Source organism: Stegodyphus dumicola, chromosome 7 (assembly GCF_044657685.1).
Source record: "Stegodyphus dumicola isolate Sdum_Otavi_A_Nest chromosome 7, ASM4465768v1".
Taxonomy (NCBI): domain Eukaryota; kingdom Metazoa; phylum Arthropoda; class Arachnida; order Araneae; family Eresidae; genus Stegodyphus; species Stegodyphus dumicola.
In genome coordinates, this window is record NC_140774.1 from 122259115 (window position 1) to 122279290 (window position 20176).

The 20176-nt window shown below is 30.5% G+C and overlaps 1 pseudogene across 2 annotated transcripts; it reads right to left on the reverse strand.

Moving 5' to 3' along the window:
- Positions 1-1059: 1059 nt before the first annotated feature.
- On the reverse strand, positions 1060-19397 carry LOC118197851 (ELAV-like protein 2 pseudogene; annotated as a pseudogene). 2 transcript variants are annotated; one of them, XR_015042190.1, is made up of 3 exons: positions 19295-19397; positions 6471-6519; positions 1060-2300 (listed from the first exon to the last, which is right to left on the reverse strand). The product of XR_015042190.1 is annotated as an ELAV-like protein 2 pseudogene, transcript variant X1 (transcript). The 2 variants fall into 2 exon arrangements; XR_015042191.1 differs by lacking the exon at positions 6471-6519 and having other exon boundaries at positions 19295-19387.
- Between the last annotated feature and the right edge of the window lie 779 nt (positions 19398-20176).

A 20176-nucleotide genomic window follows, 5' to 3' on the forward strand; every position in this document is an offset into this window, starting at 1 on the left:
AAAACTGCGTTAATGCAACATAATCCTCCCTCAGGAAGCCACTCAAAAGAAACAAAAGTATGCACATAAAGACTCGGCATAAATGAATCCCACAATTTACCCTTCAGAATCAAATGAAGCAATCTAAGGTCATAGTTTAGGCATCATATTGCCATTTATCTTGGTACCACTATCATAGGGTTCATCTGTTAGAATTTAAAATCTTTACATTTTGTTTGCTGCGATTGTCTTTTATATGTTACAGACATCTAGCTAGGCACTAATCCTCCAAGATGCAGACATCAACCAATCGATGAACTGCATACTATGGTGGTGTTTACAACACATTCGTCCAGAAAGGGTTTTTCAGGTTTCTTTTATTCCAAGGTTTGACAATTTCAGCACTGGTCCTATATAATCACTGAACGTGGATGCTTGGAAAAGTGCTTAGCTACAAAAGTGCTATTTTCAATGAAGAACTGGTTAACTTTGTCTTGTTTTAACCATGTGTGCCAATTTATTTTCACAAATAATTTAAATTTTTGTTATCTACTTATATTGTACAGATTGGTTAAAAACAGCAAGTTTCCTCACAGCAGAAAATTTTCAATCCACGTTATACTAGTAGCATTTAGAAACCACACTGCTCACCTAAGCTTTAATACTTTTATAAGAAATGGATGATGCTTTACCAATTTCAAAGCAACATAAATTTTTTGTATTTCTCTGTTGCTATCAAAGACTTTTTTTTGGGGGGGAGGTCTTCATTATTTCCCAGCATAACAGTGATTCACTGGGCATACAGTTACATTCCATTTAAGTTTTCACATAGCAGATTAAAAAAAAAAAAAAACACTTGACCGTTGTTTACTAAGAAAAAAATTAATGATTTCATTATCCTTTCAAAAAAAAATTAAACTGTGAATTTTTTCAAGTTAGATCAATAAAAATACACCCTACAAAAGGAATTATATAGATTTTTAATTTAAACTTGCATGATCTTTTTTAAGCTTACTAATTAAGTTATATTCCATTTATAATTAAATTCATCTTATAATATAAATGAAACATGACATAATGTGATGATAATGACTTAAATTTATTTGATGATGAAAAACATGTGTGTGATTATAAACTATGAAGTTCATAATACTACAAACATGTTTTATAAATTTATAACACACAGTAAGTATACAAGTCAATAAATTTTTGACACTGTTAATACAAGAAAAAGAATAAATGTTATAAAAGTTCTCATTTCTGGGATTTGAAAGATACTTGCAATGGCTTGCCAAAAAAGTTACATCCATTCAGGGATTCAATGGCAAGAACTGCTTCATCATAATTAGGCATTGTCACGAAACCATAACCTTTGCCTGCTCCTGTTCCACCTTCACGTATCACATTGACCTTCTGCACTGTTCCATAGCGTGCAAAAAGTTGCCAAACTGTTTTTTCATCTGTATCAGGTCCAATGTTATATACAAAAAGAATGTGACCTTCACCACCAACTGACAATGCTGATGGGGCAGCGTATCCATAAGCACCCATTCCTCCTACACTATTTGTCATTGGGTTGAAACGGAATCTGCCTTGCAATGAATGCCTTACAGGACCTCCAGCAGTAAATCTTCCAGCCATACCTGTACCAAAAGGATCAAAAGCCGGTGCATTTACAGTACCAGGCATAGGGGCACGAACCTTTTTAGCGTTATCTTCAGCATATTTAATTACAAGTTGTTCAGTGCCACCTTCCAGTACCTGTCCACTTAATTTTTTAATTGCTTCTTCAGCTTGCTTACGCTGATCATAAAGAACAAACCCAACACCTTTGTTTCGACCACCAGTAGCATCTTTCAACAGCCGACACTGTATTATCTCACCATATGGAGACAAAAGTTGTTCAAGTTGTTCTTCTGTCATAGTTTTTGGAATTCCTCGCAGATATAAATTAGCATTCTTTATATTGTCTCCACCTGGACGAGAATATGCAACTTTTATCTTTTTATTCTGCAGCTGAAATCCATTCAACGTTTCAATAGCTCGAGCAGCATCTAATTCACTCACATACTCAACAAATCCAAATCCGTAACTGTAGCCAGTACTCTTATGACGCACAATTTTTGCAGCCTTGATAGGACCAATACTTTGAAATAGATTTTTGAATTCATTATCCGTCAGCATTTGTGGGAGATAGTTGATGATGAGATTAGTCTTTCCTTGATTGTTTTCCATTTTCAGGAAATATTTGAGTTTTCTTTTAGTTCTTTAAAAGGTTTATTGCAGAGATGATAGCACTTTATTAATATCCACAAATATGCCTAAAAAAGACAATATATTATTATCATTACTTCATACAGTAGAGTCAATATTAATAATTTAATGACATAAATGTTTCATACCTTTAACAGCTGATACTATATAAAAGAAATGTAACCTAATTAACTTCTATTTTTATAGTATGGTAGAGAAAAGAATATCGATACAAATATACACACATAGAATTTTTTTTTAATCATGAACTAAAAAAATAATACTGGCTGCAGTTAATTACTTCAATGACAGAAATATACAAGTATAATAAGATAACTTGTAATGAAATTATCCATTTTATCAACAAATCAGACGCCTGGGAAATAGCTGAATAAATGAGCAAATGCTTAGAGATATAATTTCACAACTGTAACCAATGGATAAAAATTCATAAAGAGCGAAACAAATGTCATCTTTGTCATATATTATGTTTCTTAATGTTTGTTCAATGCCTAAATATTTAATTAGAAGCATCCTCCATCCTTGTTATAATGTCACCTTACTTTATAGTGATATGTTTTTAAAGCTCCAGCAAAATATAATTTAAAATAAATTTGGGGGGGGGGGAATGCTTGCAAATTATTTATTTTGAATGATAGATTCAACATTGATGGATGAGGTCTATTTCTGCTTTGTTTTCAAAAATGAAATAGGGGTGTATGGGAAAGAAAAGTATAGAAAGGTTAACAATTATCAACCAGTCTTAGCAATTTTTAGTAGCTTATTCAACAGGTGGTCGGAAAATTCAGGAAGCCCCACTGCTTTAAGAATGAAAATTACTACCTGTGATATAAACAAGCCTTAGCAGCAAGAATCTGAATGAAAATAATTACGCATCTTGTAAGAATTTGATGAGTATTAACAGGGCAGTGTTTAGTATAGATAACGGTATGATCCAAATATAACACAAAACTGAAATTTTTTATAATCTTGCTATTAATGTCACCAGTGTTATACAGCCTATTAATCAAGAGTGATTTAAAATATATAAATGAATTAGAAATGGTTTCTTCTTAAAACAAGACTGCAACTGTAGACAATAAAAAATATTCTACATTTCTGTCTTGCATCCACTGAAGAAAGCCAAAATCTTATCTTCCAATGCAATCACTCATTGTTCAGGCTGGATTAGTTTGCTTATTTAAGGCAAAACACATGAGAGTTAATGCTTCAGACTTTTTATGGACTCTTCAACGAGACATTCAGATTTCTCATTACCTTTAAGACATAAAAGGTGTTGACATTCAAGAACTAATAACAAGGTACAGATGTAGATGATAATTCTGACAACACTACTTCAGAAACTGTTTCATAGATTTAATGATGATCAAGTTGAGAATATACATGATAATGTCTATACAAGGGTGAGAGGAAGTACCTGAAACTAATGCATTAACTGCTTTAAATACTCTATAAAGATTGGACAAGAAACATGCCAATGTAAAATTTAAAGCAACCTTGGTGTGGCAGACTTTTGAATAAACCATCCATTTTCTGGATAATTAGACACAGGTTCTTCTTCAGGATGGGGAAAAAGATTTTTAAAAAATTGTTGTTTCAATTTTTCCTCCCTTCATCTAATCGCCCTTGAAATTGATGGTTTGTTCAAAATCTCTGCCATATTAAGGTAGCTTTTTTTATTAAATTTAAAACCCTATGAAGATTTTTAGCAATATCTGATGCAAGTGAATTTTTTTTAATTTATTAAAAATTTAGGGAAAAAACTTGCATTAATGATTTTTTTAATAGTGAACTATTTTTAAATTCAAAAGTGTTTGCTTGTTTATAAAAATATGTAAATAACTTATGCTTACATCGAACATTATTATTTAATTCAAACTTTAATTGTACCAATTACCTTATTTTTCTGCACACAAATCAACTCCATGAATTCATCCAAATAATCATTAAATTTATGTATATTCAGAATATAAGTATGAGGTTTGCAGCATCTAATGGTTTGGTATTAAAAAAAAACACTTATCCAATAGCAGAAAAAAAAAAAAGGGTGTGAACATTTTTACCTCAGATGATCGATTTAAAACCTGCATCTATGATTTTAGGTTAGTTAATAAAAACAACTTCACCTACTAACTTTACTTTTTAAAGTGTTTCAATAAGTACAGGCCACCAATTATTTTCCTGTCCTTTCATAAAGTTTTATAAATTAATTTGTTTTGATTTTCAAAGTAAATTTTTAATTCAATGTTTAATTATATATCGGGTTTTAATGAAATTTTCCTGCCACTACAAATATGGTGTGCACAAACAGTTTGCGTCAAACGATTATTTTGTCAAATGATTTTTGGTATTTGAAAGAAAGATTTGCTTTAGAACAACAGGGTAGTGAAATGGAACTATCACGCTACCAGATTAGAACCAGCATTTACTTCCAGTTCTGTTGCCAATATATATATATATATATATATATATATAAACAGCTACAGAATTAAAATAAAAACTAATAGAAGGCATGAAAGAAGAGCATGTTTCTGTATTTCCTTGTGTCCCTCCCCCAAGCATTTCAGCACCTGGTTCTGAAAATTTTAAAAATATTCAAATAATTTTCCTCTACCTCAATGTGCTCAGACAGCGAGTTACTAAAAAAATGGCTTTATCAGCATGATTGTCTTCTCGCCATCAAAGACACTTCAAACCACCTGCAAAGGTCATAACAAACCTTTCCCTTCAGCTGCAAGTTTAATGGATGAACCGACCAACACAAACTCGCATTCAGTCTACAATTTCAACGAGAGAGCTGCACATTCCCCTTCTCTAACTGTTTAAGGATAATTCAAGGTCTTCAGAATAACAATGACAACAATAAGAACGATGATTCAAGCTACATAAAAGTAGAAAAGAAGATATTTTAATGTTACTAAGCTGTCTTATAAGAATGCAGGTTTCTTTTAAAGAAATAATTATTGTGATAGTTACCTGTAGTTTACCCATACTGCTTTCATTTGTTATATTCTAACTGTACTCATGTCCTTTGGAAATTATTCACACAATTTTTAGATGATAAAAATTAATGAAAAAAATAAAAATAAAAAAAAAAAATCTGAAAACATTCAAATATAGATTATATATTACAACCAAAGGGATGTTTTTCTCATTTACACATACACACATTTTGAGAGCATTTGGGCTAAAAATACTTAAAAACAGCGTATCTTTATAATTTCCGATAGACAGACGCTGCAGATAAAAACTATTCCATACAGGTGTTACCCCTGCTCACTTGCAAATTGTTCAGTTTCTTAATCAAAAATTCGTTAAAATTGAAAAAAATACTAAACAGATAATAAAACAAACTTGAAATTCAAGATTTGGGCTTCCAGGTGCATTGTTTTTCACAATGCAAGAAACATACATACATTCATGAAGATTCTTCATTATTTAAATTTCTTTATATATAATACAGGACAATAATTTGAAAACTAATACAATGGTTTACAGTGATTCGATGCAAAATGCTATTTCGAGACTAATAGCTCTTCTGGGCTAACACCCCTTTGGAGTAAAAAGGAGGGGAATTAGGTTAGGAAGTATGTACTCATCTTGATGCCTAATATGAACTTTCAAATTAGTTTAATTTTTGAAGAATGGTCACGCATTAGTTTTTTATGCAATTTTATTCCTATATATAATGCAATGTATGATCAGAAACATTCACACTAGAGAAATATGCAAACCAATCAGAGATATTCTGTTACTGATACACAGAATACTCCAACTGCAGAACATCAAGTTCATACAGGAACGTTCTTCATTACAATCAATTTCCATGATATACTGCACATCTTTTATTGCACTATAGCGCTAGATATTCAAAATGTTGAAGAAATATGTATCAGTGTAAGCAATATAATGTATGAACCTCAAAAAAATTGATACACTGCTTTTATTTGAATAACCAGTAGTGATGTTAACAGTTCAGCCACATGTATTGTTTTAAGTGAGCTTGCCAATTATCATTGTGCATTAAATATGACATAGATAATGAATTATTGTCTTATAATAGGATCAAAGGCAAATTTACATATATTTCTTTATAAATAAAACTTTCTAACAAGAAAAAAAATTATCCTATTAAGAAGAGATAAAAAAGTAAAAACAAACCAGTGCCTTACTGCCTTTATACTTTTGGCACCAGGTTAAAAAAAAAAAAATCTTACCAGAAAAAAAAATTTCTCTCAATGAAGAGCTTCAAAAAAATGAGGAATTCTGGAAAAAAAATCGCAAACATTTAATAAATTAATGTAACACCTTTGGAAGGAAAAAAAAACATTAATACGACATGTAAATTACTAAACATAAAAATAAATATTTTAGATCAGCTGAATGAAATATGTTTTTCATAAAAAAATAACTGCTTAGCTGAAAATCATAAATGTAAGAAAGTGTCTGAAGTTGCTATGAATTTCATACTATTTACTTTAAATGAAGCTTTGCAGAAACAATGTTATTATTCCATTTAATATGGAACTTTGCAAAACCACTGTTAATTTTATGCATAAACAGGAAATTTAACACAAAACAGAGAATGCAGATAGCGACTTTAAATTACTAATCCTTCCAGACAAATATATATGTTGGTACAATACATTATCCCACACATGTGAGTAATTTCCTTTCCTGCCTCAAAAATGTTTGCATATAATTATATTTATAATATTTAAAATAGAGATAGTATGTTTCCTACCCTTGCATGCATAATTATACATCAGAAGTGACATAAGTGAGAAGATTAAGTTATTTGAATATGGTAAAGCACATGACAGCTATGTACCTAAGGGAAGGGATGTCATTGTGGAGGACTTTCTAAAGGAAATTGGCCCATATTCATTTTACACATGGGATGAAACACGAAAAACAACCATGCAGTCAGCTTGTTTGCCTGCATTTCAATCCAGATCAAACAACCAGTATTCAGCAGCCACTGGTGATACACATAAACCGATAAAAAAGAATGAATTTCTCTATGTACTTTAGCACAAAACAATTTGTTCATGTAATACTCAAATATGTATAACGGAAAGCATATTTTCAATGAATATTTTCTTCTGAATGAAATACATCCTCAGCATTAATATTGAAATGTACGATATATGCACACAACAAATTCCTCATTTTGATGCTTTCGATATTTGCTCTGTTTGTTGCATAACGAACTTCAAAAGTATATTCAACCTCATCACCAATTACCATTTTATGAATTTAAGCTGCAATCCTTTACTGTGAATCAGTGATGAATAAATTTTATGTTAGCTGGAGTAGCATGTTAGAATTCAGGAATATTTAAGAGCCATAATTAAATGTTTATCATTTTAAAAATTGCTAAACTGTTTTCAAAAAGAAAATACCAAGGATTTCACAATTAGTTATGATCATTTAAAAGCATAAATAAATAATTCTTGTTATTTCTGCTCCAATTTCATGGATTTTTTTTTTTTTTTTTTTTTTTTTTTAATTTTTATATAACGTACTCAATGTTTATTTACTTTTAGATCACCATCTAAATATTTTCTTCTGGTTTCTAACTCCACTCCCTTTTATAACTGTCAATAGATTTTTTATCACAGTAAACATGAAATAAGATGTGATTTTTCTTTTACTTCAAGAAATGAATAATGCAATACCTTAAAACAGAACTTGAAAAATTAACACTACCATACACACTAACAAATGAATGAAAGAGGATAGAGCACACTGGAAGAAACTGCAATTTGAGACACAAAAATTTTACTGAACCTGGAAACTTAACAAGAATTTTTGCATAAAAAATAACTTGATTCTCCCACACAATTAACATAATAGCCAACACATGGGGGATCAAGCATGGCTCCTAGCTTCAGATCATCTAAGTCATGAGAAGTAAACTAGATAAGCAAGTAAGTGCCTCTTTTTTTTAATCGAAGTTATAAATATGTATATTCAGGTTTTCAAGATTTGGACTACATGATGGATGCATCATGTTTGCCAGTTAGTCTTTTTTGCTGTCTTGATATCCACAAACCGTTATAAAAATAATATTACTATAGCAAGTGTAAGAAACAGAATTATTAGCTTTTTATATCCAATGGTAAGCACACAGTTTGAAATTGCTGCATATTTCTCCACCAACATAAATTACCAAATGACAAAAAACCATGTCATACCAATATTTCTAAAAAATTCAATTATTTGTTACAAAGAGTTGCATTTAAAGCGGCACTTTTATATTTCATATTTTTTACTGAAAAAGTTAAGAAGGAAACTTAAGCATTTAAAAATTGAAAATGAGTAGAAAATGAATGCAACTTACAGCACTTAATAGAATTTTAAATTTACATAGGTCATTAATAAATTGATCTTTTTTAATAAAGTTTTACTCATATTTTTTCATGAAAAATACAGCCTAAGGTTCAGAAAAAGGAAGTTAATAAGTACATGAGGCTACCTTTATAAAAATTGCTTAGTTAATTATCAAATTTCTTTTTTTCATGTTTGTTAATCTGATACTGTTTTGGTGAAAAAATATCTTGTTTGTTTCCATTTATTTTTAAAGTGTCGCTAACATTTCTTGCACTTCAAAATCTTTACGTGAATATGCATGTACAACTTTTAAAACCTGAAAAATGCATGTATGTGATGTGATGATTTGTAGGTGCTTATTTTTATCATGATATTTTCAACGACAATGTTTTTAAACTGCGAAGTTTTTTAACTGCTTTATTTTCGACAACGATATTTTGCATTTTAGAACTGCAATGTTATTTCTTTACTTTCTTTTCTCCCACGATGTTTTCACACTGTGTTGTTTTCGCTGTAACCCTGTTAAGTACTAAAAATCCCAATCATTTCATCAAGCACAATGTTTGCTTCTTATCCATCAAAACAGAATCCTCTGAAAATAGTCTGTGGTATAAGATTTGTGCTTGCTTGTGGTACAAACTAAATTATTACACCTCTCTTAATCCAGGAACTGAGAAATTTGTTATTCATATATGGTTTATCATCTCTACCTGTGAAAACTTATATTGCTTTGCTAGTTTTTTGTCACTTGAATCATTTCAACATTTTGGAAATAATGTGTTTTTATAACACTGGCATACTCATTTAATTCTTATCCTGTTCCCAGAGAATAGTTATGACAGGTTTTTAGTGATAATAGGATTTGAAGGTTGTTAGGATTTGAAACGTTAAAAAAAAATGAGGTACTTGCACATTAATGCAAACACATTAGTAGAAGACACCAAATTATCAGAACATGCCAAACCCTGGCAATCATGAAGATAACAGTACTTCAGTCGCTATTTTATTATGCATTCTTTTTGTTGTATTCCTGGTTACAGAGACAGAAAAAGTGTGATACTTTTTGCCATAAACTCTCAGCATAATGGGTTTTGCTCTGAAATTTCAAAGTTCCTCAAAATGTTATAAATAAACGGTGGTTTCTTGATTATAATTTTAAAAAGATTCTCTCACTTTGATTCACCTCAAATCCCTTTTCTTCCAATATACATCCCACCCAAAATTAGATACATTATAACCTGGCAGAAATTTTCGTGTTTAATGAATATTAAATTTTCCGCACATAATGCTGAGATGTTTAAAGTATGCGATTGTCGAATTTGCCCACACCAGAACTGCAGGAATATAGTATTTTGCTGCAAAATTACTACAGGGAATAATGAGGTGGCATGTCTGGTACATAGCTGATGAGCAATGCCCAACTTATGCAATTCACTGGCATTTTTCAAGCTAAAGTAGATCAATGCATACATGGTGAAAACTTCAAAAAGATTTACAGGTTTTCGCGATAAAAGTTTTATTTTTTAGTGTATAATATAATCCTCAGCAATTAAAATTTATATTTTAAATTGCTAAAGTTTATTTTAAAATATATGGATAGTTTAACAATCTTTTTAAGGAAACTTGCGAAAATCACTAGCTCACACATGATACGTAACTTTTACCTTTTCATCTGTAAAAGCACTATGCAAAGGTAGTTGTGTTAATATGCAAGTAGCAAAAATGATATTGTATTACATAAATTAGCAGAAACTTTATATTCATAGTTTTTATTACAAAAATGCCTTTGTCACTCAAGTTTTCAGTCATTCAAAATTATAACAGTCCACAGTACCTTGGATAAGCTGGGTTTACGATATTACATATCATAATTATTATATCATATAGCTTTCTTACATGGGGAAAATGCAGAATCTCCCACTGCTTCGTATGTTTCGCAAAATCGCCAACTTCAAAATAACTAGTTAAAGAATTACACAAACTCAGTATCTAGGCACACATCAACCTATTTTCACTTGAAAAAAATTGGAGAATTGCACAAACTTGGCACCGCACTCCCATTACTTTGTCCATGTACACATTGATACGTGCCATATAAATGGGCGATTCTATGTCAACTTGAAAATAACAAATCAAAGAATTGCACGAATTCGGTATCATCGTACACATCAACCTATTTTCACTTAAAAAAACATCAGAGAATTGCACAAACTTAGCACTGTGCACTTCCTTGACTTGTCCACGTCCATATCGACAAGCTTCATATAAGTGGGCAATTCTGCACTTTACCCTCTTAATACTTGACGAAAGAAGAATATTCTTAAAAATTCCTTTATAAACGAAACATAAAGCAATGAAGCAATTACCATACATTTAAACAGGAAACTTAATATTCCCAGGCCTTCAGGAAATCATATCAAATTGTAAAAAGAATTACTGACACAACATATAAAATAAAAACAACATACGTACAGTGTATTTTTTCCTTAAAAATCTGTGTGTTTTCAAGTATGAGATCTTAAAAATCTCAGAAAACTGCAAGTATATGACTGGATAAAGGTAATAAGGTGTACAAAAATGAATTATCATATTATATTTTATCACTTTGTACTTATCAGTCACTGTTTAACAGTTTTTATACCTGCTTGCTGCAATGCTGAAAGTTAAAAAAATGTACCATTATGCTTTGGTTGATGTTAAAAGCTTGAAATACAAGAGAATGCCCAATTATTTAGACTGATACCTTTTTTGTTATATAGTCTCAGTATGCAATAATAATATTCTGCAACATTACTCTACAGCAGTATGTTCTAATGCAATCAGACTTGGGGGGGGGAGGAAGAAAGAGTGCAGGGTATTTCATTTTTTATGCTTCCTCCTCGAGTACATCTTTGAATTTCTTTCATTAATCACAAAGGGTGACTATGTATATGTTCAATGAAAGCAATGTGCTGCATATCTGTGTTTAATTTAATACATGCATCCTCTTATATAGAGCACAGCAATTAACATTTTTTTAAAAAAAGAAACTGATAAACAAGTATATTTATTTAGAACGTTTTCATTATAAATTACCATTTCTTTTTAAAACATAAATTTCCTTTAAGCCTCGAGCCTTAGTATGAATTACAATTTGATATAGCTTGATAATAGTGCATTAAACAAATTAGTTCAAGATTTCAAACTTTCAATGATACTTTTACACTAGCAACCAGAAAAGTTTTACTGACTAATTACAAAAAACATTTTAACCTGAAGAATAAAAATCTGACGGGAAAACAATTAAAGATTAAACAGAAAGTAACTGAAGTTATTCTATATATTATAAAATAATAATTCTCTGCCCGTGATAGCTCTAATTCATAAAGTAAATCCTATATAAAGGTTTATATAGTACATAATCTGTAATCCGGATGTCCATTATCCGGAATGATCTATCTATAATGTGGATCTCAAAGCCACAAACTTTTTTTTATATGCTTTATGCATGCACGTTTAGCACAAGAAACGAAGAAGCTTAAACAACTTACATTGAAAGAAATGTTTAATAAAGTAAACAAATAAATATTAAGCCTTTTTTTCTTGTAAATTTTGATACCCTTTAGATCATAATTGCTCTTTATTTCATAAATTATGGTTTCATATTTTTAATTGTATAATTTCTGCATGCCATCTTACCAGATTTAAATTGATGATCTATAATCCGGAATCACCGAAGTCCCAACGAGTCCGTATTACGGACTTTGTACTGTACATAATATGCAAGTGCTTTGTTAGTAGTAATCTATATTTACATACTTGTTAAATTATATGTAATGACATATCAATGAAATAAATAAATGTGCATAGTATGTTTATGGACTCAAAAAATTATTTTTCACAGTAAAGTAATAAACATGTCATCTACATTAACTTAATAACGTAAAAATATATGCTATATTCTTTCACACTTTTGTATTATTTAAATAAATGAAAATTAAGAAACACAAATTGATAGAAATTTTTAAGCAACATTAAAAGGGAAAAGTTGTCCAGATAACTGCAATTCTGAATTTCAGATAATTTTAATGCATTTCAAATTGACTTAAATATGTAAATTTCAAATACTAGTAAACATGAAATTTAATCATCATTTAAACATAAAAAATTCATAAAATCATCTGACACCACATATCAAAGAAAAGGCATTCATTTTTACTTGTTTATAACATGCAATTAAGTCTAAGAGTCAATTCTAAATGAAATGAAAATATAGCTTTTAGACATATCGTTCATTATTTTCTACCAGTCAATCTCTCCTTTATCATCTAAAGCAGTGGCGACCTTTGCCCTCTAGCGAGCCCATTTCCAAAACATCAACATTGTTGTTAAATATATTTCCATTCTTATGGGATATATCTGAAATACTAATTTTGGCAAATGGGTTCAAGACGAATAATAATATTGGTTGAACTTTATGGAAATTAGAGAAGCTGAGTTCAAAATTATTTTTCAGTGCATTTAGGTTTTCTGAGTATTTCACTGTTTCAATTGCCTTGTGGTTATTAATATGGCTTGATAAATTCTGAAAATAGGTGAAATTTTTTTCTTTTATCTGATTTATCCACAAATTAACTTTATCTGAAAAGCTGTTACAGTCCCAGTCAATTGAAAAAGGTTTGTTTTTTCTTTTCCCTGGAGATCTTCGTTCAGTTTGTTCAGTTTAGCTGTTATATCCATGAGAAAATACAAATCGGATAACCAATTATTATCACCCAATTCTTTATAACTTTCGTTTCCGGATTCCAAAAACTGTTTTATTGGCAAAAGAAGTTCTACAAGTACTTTCCCCCTGATGAGCAATCTAATATAGAATGAAGCAATAAGATTCCATGTTTGCTATCAAGTTCATCAATCAGCAATAAATTATTTCATAACATCTTGCAAGATATCTCTTATGACTATAAATGCTTACCATATTTTAAAAATCAAGAAATATAAATGAATGAATGGTTATTTTTAAAATATTTTTTGTTCATAGTACCTAATTGGGCTGACGAGCACAAGGTTGGACACTGCTGATGTAAAGCTTCAATTTTTAATTTGCTACCTGATCATTCAATTACTTTCTTCATTCATGATTCTTGAAATTACTTCTTCAATTAAGTATACCTGCTACCTTCATGCAGTATTAAAACGCTTTCTGAGCCAAGTGAAGAGTTACAGTTAGCCAACAGGACATTTAGCTGACAAGGACACTTAGCCGACATGGACAGTTAGCCGACAGGACATTTAGCCGACACAGACAGTTAGCCGTCAGGACATTTAGCTATGGGACACTTAACTGTCAAGACATTTCTTCAACAGGTTACTAACCCGACAGTGATGTTTTTAACTGACACGTACCCAAAAATTATTAAACTATCAATTACAAAATTTCTCAACTACTCCATAAGTTCAATACTTAAGTCATTTTTTTCACCTATCAGTAAAATTCATTTTTCGATTCTTAAAGATCTCATATGTGCTATTAATTATTATGTTAATTTAGCATCATTTGATATGTTTCATGCTTTTTGGTTTACATTGGCAAGTTGAAAATGCGCTGAAATTTCTCGTCAGGGAATATGAATTAAATTTCGAAAGGAAAAAAGAACTTTTTAACCTAAGTACGGCGGCCACTTAATTACATTTTAATATGATCTTCAAAAATTATCCGTAAAGCTAAACCAAAAACGAGAAAGATAAGGAATGAAAGAGGGAAAGAAATATAAAATTAATGAAAAATGAAATGAAAATTTATACATTTTTAATAGATACTGCAAAAAGTTATATTTTATAAGAAAACATTAATATAACATATTATATTGAAAATTACACATTGCGACTTTCAAAACATAGTACACAATATTTTCTATTTACATGACTGTTCTAGCTAAATCTAACATCGATAGATAGAATCACATTACAGCGACTTATACGATGTGACGCCCTACATGGTTTGTGGCCCCCTCCTTCTGCAGCTTCAGTTATGAATAAAACAAAACCTTAAAGAATATTTTACTTCTAAATTAAACATTATGCACTAGTTTAGGGCTATAAACATTAATTTAAGTAAGTATTTTAAGAGAGAGGCGTGGTCAATAAAATGTTATAAAATTTTTATCTCAAGAATGGTGACATGAACTACAAATTATAGAGGTGACAAACAATTTATACTTTTGCTTGTCTTAAAAATTCACTCTTTAAAATTGTTTTTAATAGCAAAATAAAATATATTTGCTAAACTAACCCTCACCACCATGCGTTTCTATAAAAAGTATAATTCAAGAATAACAATTTTTATTGCATTATTCAGATTTTTCATCACAGGGAAATTTCATTAGTGGGAGGAGCCAAACGATTTTGCAAGGGAAAGAATGTAACATGATGTGATGAGTAAAATAGTAATGAAACGTAAAGGTATTAAAAATTTGAAAGCATCTGGAAGAGCGAGATTGGAAAATTAATATCATTAAGTAAACAAGAAAAATTATTAATGAAGTGTAAGTGTTCAAAAGAACCCAGTTGATTAAATGAAAAAGCTTTATGGATAATTTTTGAAGATCTCACATTAAAATGTAATTAAATGACCACCGTACTTAGCTAAAAAAATTCTTTTTTCCTTTTGAAATTTCATTCTTCCCTGACGAGAAATTTCAGCGCTTTATCAATTTGGCCAATATACACAACACAGCACGATACATATCAAACAATGCTAAATTAACACAATAATTTAAAGTACATATGAGATCTTTAAGAATCGAAAAATGAATTTTGCTGATAGGGAAAAAATAACTTAAATATTGAACTTATGAAGAAGTCGAGAAATTTTGTAATTGACAGTAAGTTTGAAAAATTATTGGGTACGTGTCAGCTAAACGTCACTGTCGGCTTAGTGTCCTGTCCACTAAATGTGTTGACAGTTAAGTGTCCCATAGCTAAATGTTCTGACGGCTAACTCTGTGCAGGCAAAACATCCTGTAGGCTAAATGTCCATGTCGGCTAAATGTCCTTGTCGGCTAAATGACCTGTCGGTTAAGTGTCCGCGACCGGAGATTAACATATTGATGACACATGGAGTTTTATTCTTACAGTGACAATCTAACCATTATTTAATAAATTTTTAAATGAACTGATAAAATACTATCTATGATAAAGTGACCACATTTTCATTGAGACAAATGGAATGAAATGAGAATTGTAATTTAGTTATGAAAGCAAGATCAATAATTAAAGAAAATATTTTATTGTATACATTCATATACTTGTCTATAAATATACAAAAATATATTATTAACTATTGGTAACTGTAAAAATATTTGTAAAAAACTAATTTGAATATTATGTTTTTTAACTAATTTAAAAAATTATGATTTTCTTTCACAGTCATTTTTTATCCGAGTGAATACTTTGCAATAGATTCGGATCATTTATTAAAACGTCGTGAAATTTCTCACATGAATTGGTCAAATTATAGTTTAAGCTTAATACAGAATTTAAAGTTCTAATGTTCAACTGCATTTTTTCAATTGTCCATATTTTATCGATACTAGAAAAAACACATTATGTTGCTACATTTGTTCCTGGAAGGGAGAGCGTGTGTTCTACAATTTTAAAATATTTTCATAAGGAATATTACTCTGTTTAAAATGAAGGAATAACTCCGTCAATTTTGTGTCTGTTGCCCCCTTTGCAGACAACCAACAATTAGCTTTTTTTCAGTAATGTACCTTTTTATGACACCTGATCAAAGAGATCATTTTCGCAAATATTATTCTTCGGAAATGGTTACTAATATATTAAAAAGATTTTTCCACATATTCCCATAAAATCTAATTTTTTAATGTCACCCAATGAAAATTTTTAATAACCTCAAATTGAACTGTCTGTTCTTCAACATATTCCATGTAGTTATTATTAAAATTACTGACTTCTTTCAGAAAATCAGGTCATTTAATGGCAGCTTGTTCTTTTAACCTAGTGATGCCCTTTCTTAGGTAATTAAAGGAACTTAATCGTTATCAATTCTTTCTCACTATTTTGTTTTTAAATTACTGATTTCATTTGTCCACTTTAATCATTTTCACAGCATTGTGAAATAATGTAGCTTGGTTGTGGATGAACTGAAGCCAAATTTGTGATGTGACATTTTCAAAAAAGAACTGCAATCTTCTTGGACATTTATCTTGTCATAAAAAGTATGATTTTTAATGGTTCGTATATTTAAAAAATATTTTCTACAGCTGGTAAAGAGCTAGCCATCGTGTTTTGCTGTAATCAATAATTCTTTTGTATTCGATTTCTGCACTTTCGCAAAAATCCTTCAAACTTTCAACACGTACAGTATATATATATAATTACGAATAAAAGTTTTTAATAATATTGCCAACATCCACTGGAAGTCAGATGCTGTTTGAATAGAATTGTGCAGAATGTGGGCTGCATAACCTACTCAAATAATATTTTTGTTCAAACGTTCGTTTAAGTTTCGTAAAAACGTAATTGATGCCTCTTCTAGCTTTTCCACCAAAACTTGCGTTAGTGTTATCCTCACAATAGGTAATAATTTTATTGTTCAAATTATTCTTTTTTAAAATAGTACATATTGAATCAAAAATTATTTATGAAGTTTCGCCCGGCAATGAAACAAAATCTAATATTCTAATTTAAATTCCTGTTTCTGGATCAAAAAGTCTAATAATTGTAGGAAATAACTTTAAATCTTTGTGGTTGAAGCATCATAATATATGGATACAACTGCACATTTATCTAATTCTTTCTGAAATTGTGAAAACGAATACAGTGACAAAACATTAGAAATAACTGCTTCAGTTTTTGTCCTTGCATATGCAAATTTTTTGTCGTACAATGTTTTGATCCTTTGTAAAGTACAATTAAGGGATTTGAAACTTTGATTGTGGTTTATGGTGTGGAAAGCAAATAGCCCTTCAGCTAATAATAATTGTTCCTCCGTTAGCAATACATATTCCTTGACGAGACGTAACAACAATAATCGAATACCACCGAATAAAGCTAACTCGTTACATCGCCTAATTTAGTTTACCCTGCATGCATTTTATGTGTCTTGGTTTAATCCTATTATCCGGTGCACACGGGATTTGGCTACTTTATGATGAGCAGTAAAAACGGGACATATACGATGAGTAGTTAATGGGTCATTCAAAGAAAATATACAGTTAAACATAGTATATGCTATGTATATAGCATATATACTATGTGTGTATAGTATATATATATATATAGACGTTATTTGGATCATTTTTGGTGTTGGCGATAATTTTCAAAGTTGCGCCAAGGCTGCACCGTATACTAGGATTTTACCAGTGTCTTTTTAATGGTGAATCTTTGGATTCTGGTAACTTGGCGATTTTTTGGCGACCAACCCTGCTACAGCAACCTGCAAGTTATTTTCTGGACGCCATTTTGTTTTCACAACATAAAGGCATTTTTTTTTTTTACTCAACATTTTTTCCAACAATCTGCTAGCCAAATTACGCTTATACTAGAACTTTTATGGAACAAAAGTGCTTAATCATGACGAAGATTAGGTGCGAAATTGGGAGAAAGTGCAGAATCGACCATTGCTTGCCGCGTTTTTAAGAATTGCACATACACATTATCCATGTGCACGTCGATCTATTTTCACTTAAAAAAACATCCCAGAATTGCACAAAAATGGCATTTCGCACACTCTTGACTTTATTCATGTGCACATCCACCTATTTTCACTTAAAAAGTCAAAGAAAATTGACAAAAATCCAATTTTTCCTACTCTTGTAAAAAGCGCTAAACAAATAAGTGGGCAATTCTGCACTTTAGCAGCGAAATTGTTTCTAAGTGCTTATCAGATAAAATCATGATCGGAATTTTTCAAAAAATGTCACATTACATGTCTCATGATCTCTCATTTCTCTGAGACAAAATCATCCGTGATTCGAACTGTGTACTTCTCAGATTATTGCTAAAGTCCTAGCTAGTAACCTTTATCGCCTTACCAAAATGTCGCCAAACTACCTGTTACCATATTCCAAAGATAAGCCTTTTTAATTTATAATCTTTGTACGAGTCTCTTTTCAGCCTGAAAAAAAAAAAAGAACCTAAATATCAACAAATGCTGATTCAACACAAAAAGAATTTATAAGCCCGCACAGCTGCTTAAAAATATTTGATATAATTAACCTTCATATTAAAAGTACACATAATAAATAACATTAAGAATGAGAAAAACTACTTATTCAGAACTAGTTATACTATTTCAGTTAATGTTAACTGAAACTAGTTATATATTTCAGAAGTAGTTATAAAATTACAGTTAACGTTAAACTGTAATCTTATAACTAGTTCTGAAATTGACGCTTACAGACTTTTTTGTTCACTTGTCCTACATATTTTCTGTCAAAGCATATCAGCACGGGCTTAAAAATATCAGAAGTTCATATTACAAGATGGTGTTATATGCTATATACTCTTACTAATTCTAATGAAAGAAACAACTTTCACTAAATTTATATAATCCACGAAAAGCGAAAATGGCGAAAGTACGGGAGGGCTTTACAACGCGACTCTGCATAAAAGGAAATGCTTCAGATACAATAAATGATAAAAAACGAAATCATAATACAAAATTTAAAAGGTACAAAGATATAACTGCTAATTTATTTACCATTTGCAGAAAAACGAACTTCATAAATTTCAGCACCGGTATCCTCTCTTTTAACAGCGCGATACAGTTACAGTTAAAATATGATTATTAATATTCAGTACTTTTTAAAAAGCAATGACCAACTCTTTGACAAGTTGATGTTAAACGAGTCGCAATGACATAATATTTTGAAGTTTAATAAAATACCTGGCTCTTGATCTCCGCATTTAAATATCTTAAGGCGAGAATGAAATATAATTGCAAAAGTGATCACTTTCTGCAGTTATCGCTTAAGGGGCGAATTCAAGTGCAACGCTTGTCATGGTAACCGCTCTTGCATTGCAAAATCGAATCCAAGTGCAACGCTTTTCGGACACACCTTTTGCAAATACGTCATTACCATAGAGGAATTTTGCAGCTACTCCTGACTAGAGCTACTAGAGATAGTAATAATACTAGAGTAGACCCTTTTTATAGTAGCCTTACTCCTGACCTGCCTCAAAAACTGCGACCAAGGAGGTTGTAAACAAGATATGTGAAGTGATTTTGCTCAGACGTTTGAGAAATGCTGATCGAATGCCTACGTAATCCTTTTGAAATGTCGGAGCTTAAATTCATCAGTAAATTCAGATTAAATCGGGTCGCTTCAATGAATTGAAACCTTTTTCAAAGGCAACTGCCAATGAATATTCTGTGCAAATGCAGATTTGCTTTTACTTTACATTATGAAAACTGAAATATTTCTGGAAATGTTACTGATTCAAAGACTATGCTTAAATGACCTATATGAGAATATTATATATTTTTATACGTAAACACACAAATTTTTAATGTTCATGTGTATCAGGATTCTTTCTTTTTCAACCCGTTTCTTTTCCGTAGTAATGATCCAAACAGCATTGT